At 37.7% G+C, this 10167-nt stretch overlaps 1 protein-coding gene across 9 annotated transcripts in view; it reads right to left on the bottom strand.

The window, feature by feature from the left end:
- Positions 1-10167, bottom strand: part of LOC111510402 (uncharacterized protein CG43867) — a 746925-nt gene that overhangs the window by 198804 nt on the left and 537954 nt on the right. The window lies entirely within an intron of this gene.

The following is a 10167-nucleotide window of genomic DNA, read 5'->3' as shown; positions in this document are numbered from 1 at the left end:
CTATGAATTAATAAAAATAATAATGACGGTAATAATAAAAATAATAATGATAATCAGTCCTTGAGGGTGCTGGAAGAGTGAACGCATGCTATCGGCATAGAATTCAAGACAAATATGCAATGGTCTTTATCAAAAGAGGACGGATGCGAGGCTTATGGAGATGTGCAGATCGTAGAAGGAAGCATCCTGCACCATCTGGATTCCCGAGAGATCAAGAACTCTCTCCGCGGCGAGTATTAGCCCAAACTCCGACAGATCTGATAGTCGAAACTAACGGGAAAGAACAAAGTCGCTGCTGTGAATGTGCTTGTCGTTCCAATCGTACTCTACACGTTCGGAGTAGTGAAATGGTCCCGATAGGACGTGATTAACAATAAAATATGCATCTTCATAGGAATTCGCATCTCAAATCGTCCGTTCAGCGGTTGTACTTCCTTCAACAGGAACGCCATGAACTTTTGAGTTTGGAGTGTCTACTCAAGAGTTCTGCCTAATCTGCTACTATCCGAGAGCGAAACTTCAGTTTTTTCTATCAGGGCAGCTGCCCGAGCGGCTGATGAACTCGGTTTAGTTTTCGACATTGAACAAGGTAATCACAACTCCATCAACGAGTTGGAACCCGTCCAGCAAAAGGCATATATAAAAGCCAAACAGATCACTTCACTGCTGCGGTAACATAATGATTAGCCAATGCGTGGGGGTTTTCTCTAACACTATTAGAAACTTCGACTCATCAAATCGCCAGACCTCCGTTTTCCTCAAGTCGAGTGGGCTGAAATTGGAAACTAAGGGGTTAATCATAGCCTGCCAGGGTGGTGTTTTCAATACCTTAGTCTACCGTAGTCGCGTGATGGGTATAGAAGTTCCCGACACAAGGTGCAAGACCTGCCGTGAGGTGCAAGTGACCCCAATGCACTTGCTGCCAGCATGTCCAGCATATGCCGTCTCAGCATATATATATCGACAGAGCTCATTTCTGAAAGTGCTTTATTACCGCCTGCGGCACTTGTCGAGACATCGGTGTTGTCCTACGCTCCGGGGGATATTGAATCTATTGGGGGAAACGAGAAGTGCCACATTTATTGTAACTATTCGTTCTTCATCGTCAGGCTTACACGAGCTAATAAAACTGATGTAGTTCTTCTCGACCATCAGAGTAAGACGATAATAGTGGTGGAGTCATTGGTGGAATGATGTCCTCTCTACTCTCGAATCTCAAGATTATACCGGCTTGCCGCACTAAGACAGAAATTTTAGCCGGACAAATACAGAAGGCTGTCATTCTTGGCTCACACCTTGTTTGGGGCACATGATTCTCGGACCCAACCTTGGAAAATTATAATAATAATAATGATAATAATGGGCGTTGGGATACTCTCCTCTGCGTGCGTTCACGACCATGAGAGAGCACGAATTGGAGCATTTCAGGCGATAACCATGGGAAGAACGATCTCTTCTCCGGCCAGAAAAGTGGGGATCTCTAGAAGGGAGATCGATTGGTAAGCGCGGGTAAAGTACCTCGGTTCTAATAGGCCGTAGGCTCACCTGGAACCCGCACATCACAACCGTGAAGGCAAAGATCGAGGATCGGATCTGAAGTCTGTACCCTCTGTACTAATCCGTTAGTTGGGGAAGCTAGAGATTATGCTGTAGACGACCCCTTCCGATATAGAAGTCCCAGACACTCTGTCGAATGAGGCCCTCATGTCCCCCGTTAATAGATGAAAAATATCTTCATCCACAACACCCCAGCCAGACATGAAACGACTTTAATACCAGCAAATTTACTGTTCTGTTATATACAATTTCAGTGAATGTTATCATGTTCTGTTAATTTTAGATAAACGACTACTCCTATACAATACTTGAATTGTCCTTCTGGAGAATAAAGAATTATTATTATTAAACAAAATATGGAGTGCAATGCTCTATTCCTGATTAGCGTGACCAATGTATAAGAGTTTTCAACTTCATTTCCGTATAGTGTTTACCAGTGTAAATGAGTTCATCTCCTTGCCCAGCCGACAGAGTAATAAATAGTTCAGTGGTTCACTAAAGATGGGGCTTGATATACGCCCTTTATATTACTTTACTAAAAGACTTGGCATTCCAGGACAAGCAGACACCCTTTATCACTCCATAGTGACAACCGATGTTATGCCTAAAATGCATAGAAACCTTTGTATTTTCACTGCTTCGCTTTTGTTTTATTTAACACTCTCGACACGAGGAATGAGATTCACCCAACTTTGTACACATATTGATATATGGTGCAGGAATCGAAATCTGTTGCGCGTATTTTGTTCAGATCTTCATGAACTCGTGGAAATATTCCACTTGATATCTATTCATTTCCAAATACAAACAACATATAATAACATATAACTTATAAAAACAATATAAACAAAATTGAAGGGCCAACTTGACGTTGCCAAGCATTGTCACTTGAGGTTAACTCAACCTCTCTGTGAATGGAATGCTATAATCTATTGGATACATCTTTAATAAGAGTGTCGTGTGCCGACACTTTTTGTCAAAATATAGAGACAGTCCATGGAAAAGTAATAAGATTGAAATTGTAGAAAATTGAATTTGCTACATTTTATGTTCGATTGAATTTTCTATAGGGTTGCTTGTTTACGAGATACAGCGCGAGAACCCTTGGCACCTCTTTTTCCAGCCAGGGGACAAGCCAGCCAGGGGACAAGGGTGGCGACCCCACAAACTTGAACTCAATCTTCTACTGACCTCCCCTACACATTAAAAAAATTAATTTCGTTCTCTGAAAAAAGCAAGCTAAGGCCTAAAAAAATGTAACATTTCAATGGCGGTCCAAGTGATCACACGACGGATATGCTATGCATCTTGATAATGCCTGTAGATATTGATACTGAAAAAACCAACCGTCACCAAATACCGGACAATTGGAGGTACTACAGTGGAATAGGATCATATGAAGGGTCACCGGGAAGAACGATCATAGTCATCCAAATCAAAATGTTCGGAATTGCGGTTTTAGTTTGATGTCGTTCAAGTAAATGGAAAATAGGTATAATAAACAATGTTTTCAGTCTTCCATGTTAATGTACCCAGTTTATTATAAATTCAAAAAATAATAAAGAAACATTTGACTTAATGTGCATGATAAAAAAAATTCAAAATGAAAGTCTTCAGGACACTGATCTCTATTGCCAGATATTCACCGTCATCAACTGGTGAGTAATCTATGTATTTGATGTTATCCTCTTCTCCTTCATTCAATTCAAGAGCAGGAGCAAATGAATCGTAGAATGCTTGAGAGTCGAACACGGTCAAGAACTGTTTTGAATGTAGTAAGTCCTTCATTTTTGCAGGTTTGAGGGGCAGCTTTCCATCGTAAAGTTTTTCAAGTACATTTTGCTTCCTATATTTCCTTGACTTGGCTGTACCTTAGTTCCCAAAAAGAACAGCTTTCAGATAGCCTCCAAAGTAGTTTGCTTTGTGTATCATAAACCTTGATTCCTTTTGGTCGATTTTAGAACTCTGATTGGTCGTATAGGAAAAGGACACTTTTTCAGATAAATTCCAGAAAAGAAACCTGTCCAAGATTCAAACTTGACTACTTTGCCATAATTAACGACTGTGATATTTTATTCTGCTATTTCTCATTATGTCTATCCAGTCATTGGGTGTCTCAGGCCCATATTTCTTTCCATCCTCCTTCCAGTCTAGTGAAGAAAACTCATAATTGTAAAATTCTTGTTTTGGCTTGCGCATGAGTAGCAGAAAACAATAATATGTTTTACATTTGGGCATAGAATGTTCTCAAAGAAATTTTTAAGCATAGAGCATACATCAGCAACACTTTCGTCGTACATGTAAAAAACTGAGGCCGAGTCTGACAAAACATGGATCTTGAAGGAAATGAAATTCAACTAACGACGGTAAAACATGTTAGACGTTGTTATGTCGGGGTAGGTGAATTTTTTCAAAGTCAACAGTAATTGCTCATTATTTTCATTTTTCCGGACTCTTTGCGGCAATTTCTTTTTATCGAATAAAATTTCCCGCTTCTAGCTAAATGTACTTGCTTTTCCTTTTCCTTTTGATGTAGCTGTTGTACTGATGATGCTTTTGTTTCTTCGTCAATAGTTAGTTGTTACTTTTATTCTCTATCACGTGTCCTTTCGAGGATATACAAATGAAATAGTGAATTTACTATCAAACATTTTTACAGAAATTTTCAGACCGACAGTGTGTTTTTCATTAGATTCATTGTACACTTTGTGTAGTTTTGTTTTGTTTAGCTCCTCAGGTAAGTACACTCTCGATGAATCTTTCAATGAATAGTGTGGTTTCCTTGCTTTGACAGATTCAATGAAGTTAAAACTTTTGTTTTAGTTTCCTCGGACACTTTATTTGGTCTGTTTTTATGTTTACCTCGGCCTTCTATCTGAGCTACACTTAATTAATTCAACTGTTTTTTTGAAGTTTGTTCACGGCGATTCGTAATACCGTGTAATGCCAAACAGGCTTTATGACAGTTACATTTTGTATATGTATACGTACACGATAACACTAAGAAGAAGTATGATAACTTGCCTTTTTATCCTTTCTGTTGCGTCGCTGCTGAACAGGAACTACGGTAATCAATCCACTTAAATGCCGATTTTGTTTGTTATGATCACGTAGTTTGTTGAAGTTAGATATGATACGTTGCCGTTCTTCGGAAGAAATAACCTCAAAACACTTGTAACGAAAACATCGACAATTCTCACCTATCTCGTTACTTGAAGCTCGAAGTGTTTTCAAAACACCCTGCATTTTTCCTGTTTTCTTCTTTTATTAAAATCTTTTAAGATCTGTTAACGAGCGGTCGATCTTTTTTCAACATTGCTTTGTGCCCTAAAACCATCTATACTTTCTGAACCACTTAAATCACTCAACATGATAAAAGTCCAGTGTAAAGTTACAAAAGAATTAACCACATCTGTTGAAGTTTTGAACATGTTTGCAGTGAGACTTGCAACAGAATGCACAACAGTAAACAAAGAACGGTCATCTGATATATCAGATGTGACTGGAGGGGAGAGAATAGGACATTGATAACTATTGCCAATTGGCGCGTGGACTATGATCATTCTTCCCCGTTATCCCCAATATTTTGCCTGTTATAAACTAGTGATTGTGATTCCAAACTGAGAAATGTTATTCCTGATAACCGAATTGACAAGAAGAACATCACGTCTTAGTTTTACAGGCCACCTGAGGAGGTGGAAAGTTTGAAAGATTCAGACATATTATTACTGACAACGAATTTTTTTAATATTTCCACCCCTCACACGGCCAGGAAAATTATGACTTGATGTTTTTTTGTCGATTCAATTATCAGGAATAAAAATATCAATATTTTAGGTGTACAAAGTCGATTTTTCATGTTACGAATATGTCCACCCCATTTCCACCCCTCAGACGCCTAGTGAACTGTGAAGTGATGATTTTCCTGTCGATTCTGTCACCAGGAATAACATATCTCAATATTATAGGGAAACATATCCACTTTACGATTATACGATTTTTCAAAAATTTTCATCCCATTTCCACCCCTGCAGACGGCCTGGACAACGCTGAAGTAAGGTTCATTTTGTCAAATCGGTTGTCAAGAATAACATATCTTCTTTTTGTAGATGTACACATTCAATTTTCGGTTAAACGATTTTCAAAAGTGTCCACCCCCTCAGACCGGCTGGAAAACTACGACGTGTAATTTTTTTGTTAATACGGCGATCAGAAATAACATATCTCAATTTGGTAGATGAACAAAGTCAATTTTTCTAGTTACGAATATTTCAAAATATTTCCACCCATTTTCCACCTCTTCAGGCTAAAGATAGCCTGTGAGTTCTGGTTTCATCCAGTTATATTGAGGTGGAAGTGGTAGTGGAAGACAGGACGAATGTCGTTCGGTGGTCTTGTGACGTCGTGAAAGCCAGCGTCACAGGAAATTTATATTCAAAAACATCAATTCGACTTTGAACTTTTGTTATTTGTCTACAACGTAATTATCACGAGAACAATGAAAAGATTGATTAGGTATATTAGATACCTAAAGATCATAGCTTTGAGTGAATAATATGTAATTTGAAATATAATATTCACATATATATACTTAGATAAATTCAAAACATTCAGGCCGATAAAGAGCAACGTCCAGTTTTTTAGAAAATATAATCAACACAAAACTTTCAACATTCAACTATTAGTTGAAAAGTCATGAAGAGTAATTTATAATTTGAGGCCAGTTGCCCTAACAAATAGTCCAAAAAAGATGAACAATTTGGGTGAATTTTTGAGGTATTCTGCAAATATCTCAAAATTTATTGTAGAGATTCAGAATCTGACAGAATATCCGCGATGTGCAGAAAATTCCCTCAAACAATTCTCACCAACTGAAACTGTAGCACCAATATTAATATTAGGTTGTCTCAAAATATTGTCCGTTTTTTTGTAGCTCCATACCTCAATAAATATTTTTATAGGACGAGGATTTGAGGATCCTGGTGGAGACTGACCCTTTACAAGCGGTGCGTGAGATGGCGGAATAACTGAGCGTCAGCTCCCATGAAGTTTTTCATGGTTTAAAACATATTGAATTCGTCAAAAATCTCGAAGAGTGATGGCTCATGATTTGACGATCGACATAAATTGACAGAAATTATAAATAATGGTTCTTTCATCATGCAATTATACTCAAATTCATCCTACTCAATTGTTTCAGAATAATATAATAAATTTCTTTGCACAGGAAGAAGTAAGTATTTTGTATTCACAACATTCAATGAAATTCAAAAATATCCTAAATTTGGCATTGAGTTTTCTCATTGTTGTTTATACTCTAACACCAGATGTCTCTCATCACACTTGCACAAGAACTGTTTGTTTCATGGTTTGAACATGGACGAACAAAATTTAAACTGAATTCCATGACAGATGTCACTGTCATGTTTCTTGTCTCTCTCTTTCTGGTTCAATACACCGTTATTTTATAATTTTCAACAATTTTAAATGTTTCATTTAGAAATTGTCAAGAATTATTGTGCGTTAGTAAGGAATCAAGCTATTTTAACTTTTTGATTCGTCTAATTTTACTAATATGCTTTATTTTTATAAATTTCACAAAATTTTTGACACGGCCAATCTCAAAAACAGTGAGTATGAACTTTGTAAATTCAAATATTTCTTGAAACGATACCATATAAGATTGTACCACATAACCAAAAAAAAAATTCAAAACTAATTCAACAAACTGATTAAAAAACAGTATGAATAAATACATAGACAAGAAATATGCCGAATACCTCACACGTAACAACGAATATTTTCCTGAAATGTATTTTTGCCAAAAATACATTAGGATGGAATACCTTTGAAGACCTATCGTTAGTTTTATTGCTTCTCCCGTTTATAGGTTTAAGAAGTGGATTAACGAAATTTTTACATACGGTTTAGAAAAAGATTCTATATAAAAGATTCTTTTGAATTTTCAAATTTCATCTAAAATAAAATTATACCTGAGAATCATATTTTAATCAATCTTGACGTGGTATATCTTTTTTCTAACATTCCTGTAGATCTCTTGATTAGTATAATTGAAAACAAATGGGGAATCATTTCAAACTTTACCACTTCACCCACAGATCTTTTCATAGAAGTTTTTGAATTCTGTATAGACTCCAATTATTTTTGTTGCAATGGTTTGGCAACATTTTCGTGTTCGAAATGCGTAATTTTATGTCACCTATTTGTGCAGACTTGGTCATGGCAGAACTACAAAATATATGCATGAAAAAGTTATCATTTTCCTTGCTTTTTTATGTTGAAGATATTGTTACTTTCATTCCAAAAAATAAACAAACTGAAATATAAGATACTTTTCATAGTTTTCATCTAAATCTGAAATTTACTTTCGAAATGGAAGATAACAATTCGTTAGCATTTCTAGATACTAATATAATGCAGCAGGCCCTGAACATTATAACAAGATGGACCGAAGAAGAATGGCTTAACATAAGCCCATCGAAATCGACCATAGTAGCATTCACCAAGAGGACTGAAACGGAGGGTCTCGGGCCTCTAAAACTTCGAGGTGAAGAAATACGACTGTCGGGGGAGGTTGAATATCTGGGAGTTATCCTAGATTCAAACTGACCTGGAACCAACACGTGGACAGGATAAAGAGGAAAGCGCAGGTAGCACTGATGCTCGCGGGACGCACCTATGGAAAAACATGAGGGCTAAAACCAGGCATGGTATATTGGCTATACACGATGGTGGTTAAACCCATGATAACATACGCACCTCTGGTCTGGTGCCCAAAGATGAAGCAGGCGACCGCCATCAACCAACAAGGCAAGGTGCAAAGACTTGCATGTTTGGGAATGACGGGAGCAATGAGAACTACCCCAACAGCTGCATTGGAGACACTTCTGAATCTACCTCCTTTACACTCTGTGATAATGTGGGAGGCCAGGATGGGCCAATTCACACTGGAAAACTCACCGAACTACAAAAGATCGGACCGAACAGAAATTTCGGAACAAGTGTAGGAGCACATATTGAATATGTGCACGGACCACATGACACCGAAGTACACCTTCAACACAAACTTCACGGTCAAAATCATAAGCCGTGAAGAGTGGAAGACCATTAGTCATCCCGAAAACATAGAAAAAACACCTGGTATACAGATGGATCGAAGACCAAATATGGAACGGGAGCTGGAATAAACCGAGCGGATAAAAATCTAAACTACAGCTATCCGCTAGGACTATACACATCCGTCTTTCAGGCGGAAGTGTATGCTATCTTGCAGTGTGCAAGGCTTATTGAATTGAGACCTTAAAGAAATGAGCGGATCAATATTTTTATCAACAGCAAGAGCGCACTAGGGGCTCTGACAAACCCGAAGGTGACATTAAAACTGGTCTGGGAATGACATGAAGAACTGAATGAACTTGCAAACAGGAATAAATTAACTTTGTACTGGGTGCCAGGGCATTCAGGAATCACAGGTAATGATAAAGCTGATGAATGCGCTATACGCGGATCATTAACTTCACATATAGGTCCTGAACCAGCTCTGGGGGTACCAAAATCATTGGTACGAAACCAGATTAGAACATGGACCAATAAGAAGCACACAGAGTACTGGACAAAAGTACCTGGTAACAAACACAGTAGAACCTTTATTAGGGAACCGTCCGAGAAAAGAACCGAAGAACTACTTCAATATAGTAGGGATCGGCTCAGAATAATTACAGGGTTACTAACCGGTCATAGTCCACTTAGAGGACACCTGAATGAAATGGGGCTGTACAACGGAGACCTCAGCTGCAGATTATGCAACGAAGGGATAGAAACAGCTCTACACATCTTATGCCAATGTGAGTCACTGAATCACAGGAGGCAGATAATATATGGCCATACAAAATTACGCCCAGAAGAATATGACGAACATCCAACATGGATCCTGTACAAACTAGTACAGGGAACGAGACTGATGGGATGGGTGTCATGAGAAGATGGGAGAATAAACAAGCAGATTGGGCAATAAGCCCAAGAGGCTGCAGTGTTTTCTGGAGACTTGGACTAAATGGACAAGTCAGACAGCTCCCAAGGTACAAAAAAAATCGAAGATGCAAACCGAATTTTGAAGCTAGAGAGATTTTTAAATTATTTTTCGAAATACATATAACTTCCACAGTAAAATCAACATTATAAGGAATTTGAAATCAAGAGCAATTGCCGTTAACAATTCTGAATTCCATAACAAAAATCTCCAATTAATTGTGAATTACATAGTGAAAAATCATTCTCCTAGAGCCCTCATTGGAAAATTAATAGAAAATGGAGTTCCCCTTCCCAAAATACAGGGGTGAAACCCATATATCGCAAAATTCCATTGGTAGAAATTAATGTGGCCTTTTCAAATGAATATATAGTTGGAAAGCATTTTTTCTCGAAACAAAAAACCAAACAGAAAATACAATCCAATATAGCTGTCAGAAATGATATGTTCGTCAAACTGGGTGGTATCTTAAAACCCTACAACTATCGTTGAAGATGAAAAATAAAATGTAGTAACGGCTACATCCAACAATTTATTGAATAGATTTGATTACTTGCAGC

This window comes from Leptinotarsa decemlineata, unplaced genomic scaffold (assembly GCF_025532065.1).
Source record: "Leptinotarsa decemlineata unplaced genomic scaffold, Ldec_3_MD MMD2_P_RNA_scaffold_6, whole genome shotgun sequence".
In the NCBI taxonomy this organism is placed as follows: domain Eukaryota; kingdom Metazoa; phylum Arthropoda; class Insecta; order Coleoptera; family Chrysomelidae; genus Leptinotarsa; species Leptinotarsa decemlineata.
This window is presented reverse-complemented; position numbering and strand designations above follow the sequence as displayed.